Here is a 12,308-nt window from a genome sequence, read left to right on the forward strand (position 1 = left end):
AAAAATGGCATGCTTGCCTATATGTGATCTATCTTTACCAATAGCAGAATTCACTAATTGAAGATAAAACAATTTGCACTCTGAATGATAACAAGATAGTACTTTATCAAAATCCTTCTCTCCTTCATTACTTATTTTAAGGATTGGTCTTATTTCACTACATGGCAATTATACCTTCTCCAAACCTGAGGCTTATCTTGTGGGGGGAAGATCCTTCTATATTAATATAACACACGTTAACACCAACATTTCCCTCTCTCTTTCAGCTATTGCAACAAAGATGTCATTAGCAGACTCAGCAGCCTACATCCAAGCTAAATTTTACTTCATCTTTACATATATCTGCTAAATAATGTAAGGTAGCAATGTTGAACACAGCACATAATGACTACACTTTATCACTTGCAACTGAATTGCAATTCCAAAGCTGCATAGTCTATCCAGCAAATATTAGGTAGTGCTTTTATCAGGAAAATAGGCATAAGTGCTTATTATATATTATTTGTCTTTCATTATCATCTGGAAAATACCAACTAGGGTAGAGTCCCACTGTGCCTAAGCCTATATTGTAACAGCAAGCCCTTTTCCCTAAAGATATATAATTGTTTGTATATGCCTTATGATGCAATGCAGGCAGCTATTCCTTTGCAGGAAGAATGGTTAAGTGATCCATGGTGGAGAGTTTTATTTAATGCCAAGATATTTATTGTGCCTCTTTTTCTTAGGATTAGGATTTTAGGTTGATTAATAGAGCCGTACAGTAGGCTAGTTCCTAGGCAAACTCCTATCCTCCATATACAGACAAGCAAGAGACACTCTTAGAGCATTCCAGCAGGCGAAAACACTCAAGAAGGGTGCAAAGTAAGGCCAGTGATAGGGCTGGGCGATATAGCGGTATATCGTCCAACATCGGTTTGAAGTTCACATCATGATAATTGTTTCATAATACAGTGGTACCTTGGAGGTCCGTTTGTAAACCAAAACAGGTTGTAACCCAAGGCGCGCTTTTGCCAATGGGGCCTCCAAAAGAAATTTGTTCGTAATCCAAAAAAATGGGTTGTAACCCAAAAAAAGGTTGCAAACCGGGACATGCACTTCCGGGTTTGATGTGTTTGTAATCCAAAATGTATGCAAACCAAGACGTATGCAAACCAAGGTACCACTGTATTAAAGGTAAAGGTAAAGGTACCCCTGCCCGTACGGGCCAGTCTTGACAGACTCTAGGGTTGTGCGCTCATCTCACTCTATAGTGAGCCAGCGCAGCACACAGAACACCGTTTACCTTCCCGCTGGTAAGCGGTCCCTATTTATCTACTTGCACCCGGGGGTGCTTTTGAACTGCTAGGTTGGCAGGTGCTGGGACCAAACGACGGGAGCGCACCCCGCCGCGGGGATTCGAACTGCCGACCATGCGATCGGCAAGTCCTAGGCGCTGAGGTTTTACCCACAGCGCCACCCGCGTCCCTACCACTGTATTAGAACTGGCAATATATCACAAATCACAATGTGTGTAAGGGCTAGGCGATAACTGGTTTTCAACACTGCGATACCTCACCAGTTAAACACTGCAATGGTTTCAGCAGCTAAACCTCACAATATCAGCAGCTAAACATTGCAATCTACCACAGTGTCTGAAATAAGGATGGAGCTATACAGAGGCGAACAGGACAATGTCCTGGCAACTTCTACTACTTAAGGGTCTAAATCGGATAAATGACATGATCAATCATCACACAGTCAGCTTCATCAGCAGGCAAGCTGTTTCTGCCACTGTCTCTTGCCGCCACTACTGCCGCCGCCATGACAAGGCCTCGCAGGCTGCCAACGCTTCTGCCGCTGCCTTCCACTGCTGTGGCGATGCTTCGCAGATTGCTGATTATTGTGCCCCTGCCGCCAGGCTGTTGCTACCTAGTAGGCTTGCTGGAAGTCTGGCAGTCCCAGATTATTTGTATTCACTATGACTCATCCCCATACTTTGGATTGTGCTGAATACCACCATTTGGTAGACAAGCCCCAAACCAAAAGTCCCATTTGGATGCATTTTTCCTTGCCTGCTGCTGAAAGTGACCATGAGGTGATAGATAATATCATTTATCAGTTTTAGACCCCTAAGTAGTAGCAGTTGCCAAGACATTGTCCTGTTCGCCGTTGTGTAGCTCCTTCTTTATTTCAGATATCGTGATATATCAATATATCACAATGTTTAGCTGGTGATACATCACAATATTGAAAACCAGTTGTCACCCAGCCCTAGTCGGTGATGGGTGTGTGGTTTGAAGAGAGCTCCAAGGATGACTCAGAGAGTCATGGAGGGAGGCATTTGGTCTCCAGGCCCAAGGTTCCCCATTCCAGTACCTGTATTAGAATGGACAAATAAGCTAACATCAAACTCGATGTTTGATGTTTTCAAATGTTTCAGGGGATTCATCTTCAGGCTGCAGTAGGAAGCCTGGGGGAGGACGGGAATTTCCAAAAGTTTTTAAATGATTTAATGTGGAGTTTAGAAAGACAGCGTGGCTAGTGTCTTGTCTCTTGGTGCGGTAGTACTGCTGTTGATGCCATTTGTTTGACAGGGAGATTTGATAAAGGGGTATTAATTTATATACTGTATACAGATAGAGAAAAGCAAGGAACAGCTGGAGAGGTCACACAGGTCAAGACAAGGAGTCTGTGCCTAGTGGACTTCCCAGATGGCAGCACATTCCAATAGATCACTCACCACACATCATGCCTCAGAGATTTGGCAAGCTACAAAATGAACTAGCATCTGGTCTCTTAGGTTTCTTTCGCTTTCTTTTCCTAATAGCCAGACTTCCTTAAGGTTGATTTAGCCCCAAGGCAGTCACAATCCCACAACCGACACCAAGATGTTCTCATAATAAATTCTCATTCCAGGCATCATTTTAAGCTAAGCAGAATTAGGTTTCTGCTATATTTACTAGTTATTTAACAAACAGTCACTTGACCTTCACATCTAATTTGAATACTTTTAGGGTTCTTAAGAATAACATATCCGTATGTTTTCCAATTTGAGGATGATTATAAAGGGATGGGAAGTAGCACAGCTCTTTGAAATTGAAGAGATCTAACCCAAATGTCTCTCAACGTAGTGCTTTGCTGCCAGCAGCCTAATTAACAAATATAGATGCTGCAGAAAATGAACATTCAAGAACTAAAATATGTTTAGACGATGGCTGCTAGTAAGCTGTGGAACTGGTGGGTCACCTGTGGCCAAGGAGGTCATGTAGGCCGGGCCAATAAGGCCACATGAGTCAGATCAAGGAAGTCACATGGGTGGGACCAAGTTCTGGTTTTCTTCCCATCCTCCTCCCTTGCAAAAGTGTGAATACTAAAGTACTAAGTGCATAACTCAACTGAAAAGTGTCTAGCCTTGTTCTAGAAGGGGTCCCTGGCATCACAGTAAGCATATGTTACTCAGAAGTAAGCCCCATTAAATTCCATAGGAATGGCTCCCAAATACTACTGGAGAATGAATTGGTTAGTCTTAAGTGACACACAGAGCTGTTAACCAGCTCTCCCCCAAACTATCAGCCCTATCAAAAAAAGATTATCCCTAACTTATTCATTTCTATGCCTCTTCCCAAAATGTGGAAGGATATTAAATGGACAAGAGTGTAGGAAGCCAGGGTTAAAATCGCCACTCCCTGGGTGTCCTTGGGCTATTCACTGTCAGTCTATGTCTCAGTGTTGTGAGGATAATATGTGGAACAGGAGACTCATGAATACTATGAAAGGAAACCAGGCTTACTTGTTTAAATTGGTTCAACACAGAATAGCTGGTCACGGGCCCACAGCAACAGGAACTAGCACTTCTGTTGTGTCTGGTGGCTATCTTAGGCAGCAGTTCCAACCATGTCTACTCTGAAACAAGTCCTATTAAAGTCAGTGAAGCATACTCCTGGGTAAGTGGGGTGAATTTATTAACTGTGTTCCTATCACCTCCGAAAACAGGAGTTCACTGGGTTTCTCCCAAAGCAAATCAAAAGTTAAAACTGTACATACACTGAAATCAATATACAACTGATATGCAATTTAAAACATTATTAGAAGTATAATTCAGGTTAACAGTTTCCCAAGAATATATACTTTAATATACAGATACTGCACTAACTAAAAGCTGGCTCGGTGCGATAGATAGATAGACAGACAGATGGGAGGGGAGTTATTGGGATGTTTTTGTTTTGATTTTGATTATCTATTTTGTGGTTTTATTTTCTGATTTTATCTTGCAAACCGCCCTGAGCATAGAGTAAGTATAGAGCGGTATATAAATTTAATAACTATATCTTTATTTATTTATTTATTTATTTATTCAGGATCCAACTTATTTTTGTGATTATAGGTTGTTTTAAACTGTTATTAAGATTGTGTTTTAATGTTGTAACCCACCTTAGGGTGAAGGGTGCATAATTAACAGCAACAATAAGCAATCACACTGGTGAAAAAGACGTTGGCTTTGTGCTTCAGCTGGCTTACAAGTTTGGTGGCTCTAAGATTAAATCCGCATGCAGACTCACTAAAAGGGGTGGACTGTTCAGTTTATTTTTAATCATATCCATATCTATGCACCTTGAAGTCCATTTTGTCCTGTTTCTGCATTAACAGGTAAACATTGGGATAAGCATTTAAATCTGCACTTTTTTGCTGTTTTTTTAAAATCCTTCTCAAAATATGTATTTTATGTATTTTTAAGCAACAGCTCTGTGCAATTAGTGCTAAAACAGCATTGCTGGGTTTTTATTTTGTAGATTTGTATCCTTCAGTTCTGGGAATAAGCCAGTCTTGTGAATGCTTGGCAATACCAGAAGCCCCACTGATTTTATGATTCTATGAAGATAAAAGGTCTGGTGTCAACAGTTTGTGGGTGTCAGGCACTGAAGTTTGTCTTTTACCAGCTGCTGAATCCAATCTACCAGAAGAAATATGAATATTTCATTTACTTACTTTGAATTACCTTTCTAATATTACATTAAAAAATAAAACAGATGCATTGTAGATCTGATGTGTTTGCATTTGTACAATCTGGATATGATTTATTAAGCTTGAAGTTCATATGAAGGAAAGCAGATTAGCATAATTTTCTGCTTGCTTAAGAAGTCACAACAGTCCAGATTATGTAGTAAATTGAGGAAACTGTTTTAATATGATAAGATGAAATACCACCTACAGTATGCTTGATCTTCCTAGCTTGATTTTTGATCTAAATGAAAGGTTGGTTTGTCATACTGATTTCTAATTTAACTTTGCTTTGTAATCAAAGGAAGGAAAGTGTAAAAGAGAACTCCATTTGCTTCAGCAACATTGAAAATTCAGGTGATTAGTGAGGCCTACAAAGTGTTTAAAGCTGAGGGAATTGCTCATGCAAATGAAAGTTCCCGAATTGGGGCCTTGATTTTATATTCTGTAAATTTATTATATTAGGTGAAGATTCCCAAGAAGGAGTTAAAGTGATGTTTTGTTCATGTCATACTCTGTGCATAATAAGAAGCAAATAACTCAACACAAATTGGAAATTGTCAAGAGCGTGACAGCTGTGCTTCTGACTTCTCTTACAAGGAAATGAGGGAAATTTTTAGGTCTGCTATTCAAAACACAATTAAATTGCCAACTCAGGGGACTGCAGCACCACAAAGCAAACAAAATGGGATGAACTTTTGCGTATTTCTTCCATTAATTTTATTGCCTCTCTTGTGTTTCATACTCTGCTAAGTTCAGAAAGGACCTTTAATTAGCAAATATTCAGGTATATTTATTTGTTATGATGATTAATGCAATCTTACAAATTGTCATGAAGCTCTATTGGGTTACCTGTTATTTCTCTGATACCTTTAAAGAGAATCCTGGGAGAGGAAGCTCTCTATGCTCACTCACAATATTTTCATAGGAAAATATTTTTAGGGCTTTATAGGTCGAAATCAGAACTTTGAACTGGATCTGGAAATTAATTGGGAACCAGTGTAATAGGGCCAGGATTTATGTAATATGCTCAGACCATCTGGCCTGAGCAGCCTGACCACCAAATTCACCAAACTCAGAACTATAAAGCACCAATTTCAATATTGCAGAAGTACCTGGGTAACACAATGCATTACAAGTATTCCCAAAGAAGCATTACTTTTTCAAACTTACTTATTTAGGTCGCTATTGAAAGATGAAAGTCCTTGATTGTCTGGAAGATGAGAGAGCATTTCTATCTGATACTGGCACCTGAAATTTAGAGAGCATGAATATTAAGATCATAGATCCTGTGGGTGGACCAGGAACAATCTAGTTCCAAGAATAGAACATAAGAAGCATCTTGCTTGATTAGACCAAAGGCATATTTAGTAGAAATGTGCGGTGGCCCCAATATTACCTTGTATCTATATGTTTCTTTTAGTTCAATTTTTTCTGAGTTGCTCTGTGTTTTCTCCACTTAAATCTGTAATTCAGGTTCTGTGCCACTCTGTATAAAATGAATCTCTCTGTTCCTCATTCACTATAATGGGGAATCTAACCCCCCCCCCTTTGGCCAAAGGAGGTGAAATTTACAAGCATAGAAGCCTATCCAGAGTGGATTATGTCTGCTAAATTGCAGGCAGTCTAGAGGATTTTTTTTCTTGGGAAAGTTCCTCCATAATCCATATTAGCACAAGGCCCATATCACACCTGCTAAAACTTCGTAAGATTCACATTTTTGAGAGGGAGTGGGGGCTTGTCTCTTTTTCCTCGTACCTAAACATAATTAAAAGTTCCCTGAGTGGTGTGTATCTTTGCGTGTGGATTTTTGCAGCTTCAGACCTTCCCAGAGCTTGTTTGTGTCTTCCATTGCAACATGAACCTAGCCAGCTGCCTGCAGAGTTCTGAACAGCTCTGGGGTTGCTGATGCTGCTGTTAAAGCATAGCAATGTAGATTTTTAAAAAATGTTTAAAAAAGTTTGCCTTTTAAATAAATTTTCCACTGCTGTGTTTTAACAACAAAAATAAATAAACGCAGAGTTCTTCAAAGCTTTGCAGACATTTTGGACAGCCTTGCTTCTCGGAGAGCCCATGGAAGTAAAGATAGTCACCTTTGCTTCTTGAACTCCTCTTCTACATGCTATGTTAACTACAGAACACGGTTTTCACCAGAGTAGAGAGTATATATGTTTCTTTAAAATTTACTTTTCCCTCCCATGTCTAAGATGATGTTTTACAGTGCAACCCTGTGCATGTTTATTTGTTTTTTTCCAATGGTTGCCTTTTCTTTTTAGCTGTTTCTATTTTAGTTGTAAGCCACCTTGGGTCCCGTCAGGGAGAAAGGTGGGGTATAAATAAATATAACCACAACAATGAGATTTAGGAAACACAACAACAAAGCAACAGAGATTTAGGAAAACACAGAGAAATAAGAGCAGAAAATATGGAAACGACAGGGAGATAAAGAAACACAAAACTTTTGACTTGGGTTTATTAATGTTACCCTTTGAGTCGGGGAGGGGAGAAAGCACCCCAAATTACTTCACCTCATCTCAATATTCAACCCCCACCAAGAGCTTCTACACCCCACTATCACCTAGTCCAGTATCCTGCTCTCACAATAGCCAACCAGATGCCTATGGGAAGCCGTACATGGATGCAACAGCCCACTTGTGATTCCCCAGGTATACATACCTCTGACACTGAAGGCAATACAGTGGTACCTCGGGTTAAGAACCTAATTCGTTCTGGAGGTCTGTTCTTAACCTGAAACTTTTCTTAACCTGACGCACCACTTTAGCTAATGGGGCCTCCTGCTGCTACTGTGCTGCCACTGCACGATTTCTGTTCTCATCCTGAAGCAAAGTTCTTAACCCGAGGTACTCTTTCTGGGTTAGTGGAGTCTTTAACCTGAAGCATATGTAACCCGAGGTACCACTGTACACAACAATCATGATCAGTAGCTCTTAATAAGGTAGAAAACACCATAAGCCAACCAGTGTAAAGGCAAACACACACAAACAAACCCATCCCTAGAATAACACGAATTGCCCAATTTACAGTGTGCCATACATACATAAGAGATTAAGAGGCGTATAATACCTGCTATTCATGTTAATACAAAGAATTTCTGCCATAATACCATTTGGCCATATTTTTCAGTGCTTCAGTGCATAGTTTCTTCATCCATTCAGACTTCAGAAAGTTATTTCCTGAAGATCTCAAAAAATGGCTAGTGTAGTATCAGACAGAAAACTTACATTTTGATTTAAAAAAAAAAATATGTTACTCCTTTTCAAGGTCTCTTGATCGTGGACAGATGCTTTCTAGAGCCTTCTCCTAACAATCATCGTGATTTGAGGCAGAACAATGCTCCTTTGTGGAGGCCCGCAGCATTCTGTGCAAATGGCCTCCGTGGCTAGTGTAGTGCACTAAATGCTGCAGAGATTTCCTTTCAATTCGTGCCATGTGATGTGTCAGTCTTTGCCAACCAGTTCAATTGCTATCTGTGCATTCTCTTTGTTAATAGTTATTCCTGCTGGCTGCCATAAGGTCTAGCTTTAAGCTCAATTTTCAAAGAGCATATCCAGCATTCACAACATGTAGAGGTCTGTATACATTCATCATGCAGTGGTGAATCTCAGTTGGCAAGATCTCCTCAGCTGTGAGAAATTCAATTACTGTTTGCTACTCAAAATGTGCATCAGTGGCAGTTGCCATTCTGAACTACCTGCTTCTGTTCCTCTTTGGTGTGAGAGAAGCAGGGGTGGTGGAACTTTTCTTGGAAACAGGCTGGAATCCGTCCACCGTCTTGCTCGTATAATCTGCTATCATAGTATCTGACATTGTTAGAAAAATAGAGGAGTACTTCCTCCCAACATACATTGTCATAACACTGATGAGAAGAGTATCGGGAGAAATACTTCATCACCGTTGCCAGGCTGATGGGCCATGCGACAACAGCTGCTCCATCTGCTTCCCCAGCCTGGAGTGGCCAGGCACACATCAAAAGAGGGCCTTGAGTGGATAGAGGGGAAGGTATTTAATTAGTAGTCTACAAAAGTTATCAGCCCAGAGGTTGAACAATGCAAAATATCTGTTTGGAGCAGTGCTTTTTTATTATTATTATTATTATTATTATTATTATTATTATTATTAATATATGCACTAGCTCAAAAACCAGTTGAAGGCTTTTTACAAGGCATTTAAAGGCACAGTTCAGAATGAAGTGTGGCTTAGGTTCCTTGCGGCAAGGTCCGTGACTGATTATGGCTGGGACAAAGAGAGCTTTTTCAAATTCACAAATGAAATCTAAAGGTTCAGTTTATTAGCTGAACACATGGAATTGATATGGGCCATTTTTAAAAAAAACAACTTTGGCTTTGAATAATTTGCTTCAGCAACTCCAACATTGTTTAATTCATTTTGACAACTTTGACTTTATTTAATTTGCTTCATCAGCCTCAACCCCATTTATTTCACCTGCTCTGCCTGTGTTCTGTATTCAAGCCTTTGTGCAAAATTGAGGTCAGACCTTCATTTGCATTTCTACTTCTCTCAACTTAGCCCTTGACGTGAATTGTGGGTATTTGAATTAAATGCATTGTTGTCTATTTTGGAAGTTGATTACCAAAACATCTTGCTTTACAGATACCTTTGCTACTGCCAAAGTACTTTAAATGAAAGCTTAGAGAGTCGCACAGCTCATTTGCTTACCTTTTTCTTAATGTTATAAATCAATAACAACTGCAGATGCCCCATTTTCTTAAACACATGAATAAGAGAAAAGTAGAAATGGATTTTGCTTTTAGATTGCCATTTTTGCTTTTTAAGTTGCGTTGGAATTCAGTCGGTATATTTTTGGGGGAACAATCATTTCAACTGCTCAGAGGCATAGACCCCAGTCTAGCTGCTTTTGTGTGAGCCAAGCTGCACACACAGACAACTCTGCAACCATGTCTGTACAGTGGTACCTCTGGTTGGGAACGGGATCCGTTCCGGAGGCCCGTTCGCAACATGAAAATAGCGCGACCCACAGCAGCACGTCTGCGCACGCGCGGGTTGCAATTTGGTGCTTGTGCGCATGCGCGAAGCACGATTCAATGCTTCTGCGCATGCGTGAGCAGCGAAACCCAGAGGTAGCCCTTTCTGGTACTTCCGGGATGCCATGGGACGTAACCTGAAAGAACATAGCATGCAGCAAACCTAACATGAGGTATGACTGTAATCAGTCATTGTCCCATAACAGAAGGAGGAGTGAGGATGGAGGAGGAATAAGCTTTAAATGGAATTATACTGGAAATTGGCAATTCCCACCTGCTTGAAACCACCTCTTGTATTGAGTGCCTGCTTATGTCCCAGCCCCCTGTGCATTTCTCAAAAGCTCAACTACTTATATGCAAAACTATACACAACAAGTAATACATCATATATACAACATTTATAAAAGAGTTGAATGAAGACGGAACTACTATGTACTACATTTATGCAGCATAATTTGACTAATAGTACATTTGTACAGTATTTTTTTGTGTATAAGACGATGCTTTTTGCTCAAAAAAAAAGGCAAAAATTGGGTGTTGTCTTACACACAGATAGTGAATGCAGAGGGGGGACATGCGATTAATGGCAGCAGCAAGCAGGAGATTGGCAGCAGCGACTGGGCAGGTGATTGGTGGCTGCGGCAAGGCCTGCTGCCGATTGGCTGCGGCTGCGGCAATTGGGCAGGTGATTGGCGGCTGTGGCGAGGCGGGCAGGCGATTGGCAGCTGCGGCAAGTGGGCAGGTGGGCTGTTGGTGGTGGTGAGCAGGCAGACTATTCGCGGGTGCTGCGAGGTGTGCAATCGGCAGTGGCTGTGGCAAGCGACTGGCAGTGGCAGGCAGGCGGGTGAGCGATTGGCGAAAGTGACCTCCCCCACCCCACCCCCCAAAAAGCTAAACAACTTAATTTCTTAATTTTGAGTTAAAAAAATAGGAGTCATCTTATACATGGGGGCGCCTTATACAAGGAAAAATACAAGAAGTATTTTTATACAGTTGTGTGCATTGTTGTATGTCTCTGCTTATGCACTAGTTACTTTATGGAAACCTGGAGTGTGCATGCATATGATAAAACATATACTGTGTGAGAATTGTTCATATTTTTAGCATATTTTTGTCAATATTAAGGAGCAATGACACAGGCATTAAGAGGGGGAAATCTGTCTGAATAAACTAGACATTGAGATTTTAGGAAAAAACTGTCTCTAAAGAAAAGTCAGACATCTTGTTTCTGAGGGCATAGTAATGTGCTGCATCTTCAAAGGCCCAGGGCTGGTGCATCAACATATATATAGGACCTGAGCACAAGAGCACTGGGCCCTCCTGTTGTTTCCTGCAACTTAAATTGCATTGTTATTGCATGGTGTAGCCACTAGTGCGCTGAAACTTTATGAACATCTAGCTGTAGCAAGTGCATAGCTGTCAACTTTTCACTTTTCTTGCGATGAATCCTATTCAGAATAAGGGAATTTCCCTTTAAAAAGGGGAAACGTTGACAGCTATGAACAAGTGCCCAGAAAGGCAGGGTCTCTGATATATTCCCTACAATTGCAGTTCTCTCCACTTATTATTTTGAAATCAGTGTGGGAGCCGGACCCTATAGGTGAACTGAATGATGATGATAATGATGATGATGATTGATTGGATAATTATACCACCCTATACCTGCAGGTCTCAGGGCAGTTCACAGAATAAAATCAGAATATAAAACCACAAAGTACATAAGCAAAATAAAAACAACAGCAACCCAATAACGCCCCCCCCCCCCACACAGAGAGACACATTTTAGAAGGGCATAGAAAGATTCTCAATAGCCTAAGTTCTGGTCCACTTGTTCCTTTAAGTCCATGTCTACTAACATTAGGGAGAATTCTTTGAAGGTGGTCCACTACTGGTTTTAAACCCCGGTCTGACTAGCTTGTATGGCGAGATCAGGTTCCCCTTTAAGCTGGCAAAGTTATAATGTACGAGGAAGATATTGGCATATGTGGTGGAGTTGTAACTATGTACTCAAGTTCTGGAAGTACGTTGTAACAGCTTGGAGGCTGTTAGTGATCTAGATATATGAGCAAACATACACAGTGGGAATGAATTATTCTTCCTGTTTTTATGATTGCTTTTAAGTTTGCTGCAATCAGCCCTTTGGAACTTTCTTCTCTATTAGGGCTGCTTACTTTTAATGAAAGGGCTGTTGCTGTAATTTTTATTTTAACAATCTGTATGAGATCTTTTAAGAGTATACATTTTAAGTGTATATTTAATTATTATTTTTAAATGATCTCATTAGTATGCAAGGCCTCCGCTGCAACT

At 40.5% G+C, this 12,308-nt stretch overlaps 1 protein-coding gene and 1 long non-coding RNA gene across 8 annotated transcripts in view; one reads left to right on the plus strand and one right to left on the minus strand.

Moving 5' to 3' along the window:
* The window catches only part of NEGR1 (neuronal growth regulator 1), a 453,778-nt gene that overhangs the window by 434,780 nt on the left and 6,690 nt on the right, over positions 1-12,308 (plus strand). The window lies entirely within an intron of this gene.
* Positions 1-12,308, minus strand: part of LOC128415610 (uncharacterized) — a 105,612-nt gene that overhangs the window by 17,959 nt on the left and 75,345 nt on the right. For 4 of the 6 annotated variants that reach the window (XR_008331011.1, XR_008331013.1, XR_008331010.1 and 1 more), the window contains 2 exons: positions 6,151-6,228; positions 3,770-3,882 (listed from right to left, as the gene is read on the minus strand). This is a non-coding gene — a long non-coding RNA (uncharacterized LOC128415610). The remainder of the gene's footprint in view (positions 1-3,769; positions 3,883-6,150; positions 6,229-12,308) is intronic. The other 2 variants (XR_008331015.1, XR_008331014.1) reach the window with 2 other exon arrangements.

The sequence above is a fragment of the Podarcis raffonei genome, chromosome 6 (assembly GCF_027172205.1).
Source record: "Podarcis raffonei isolate rPodRaf1 chromosome 6, rPodRaf1.pri, whole genome shotgun sequence".
Classification (NCBI taxonomy): Eukaryota; Metazoa; Chordata; class Lepidosauria; order Squamata; family Lacertidae; genus Podarcis; species Podarcis raffonei.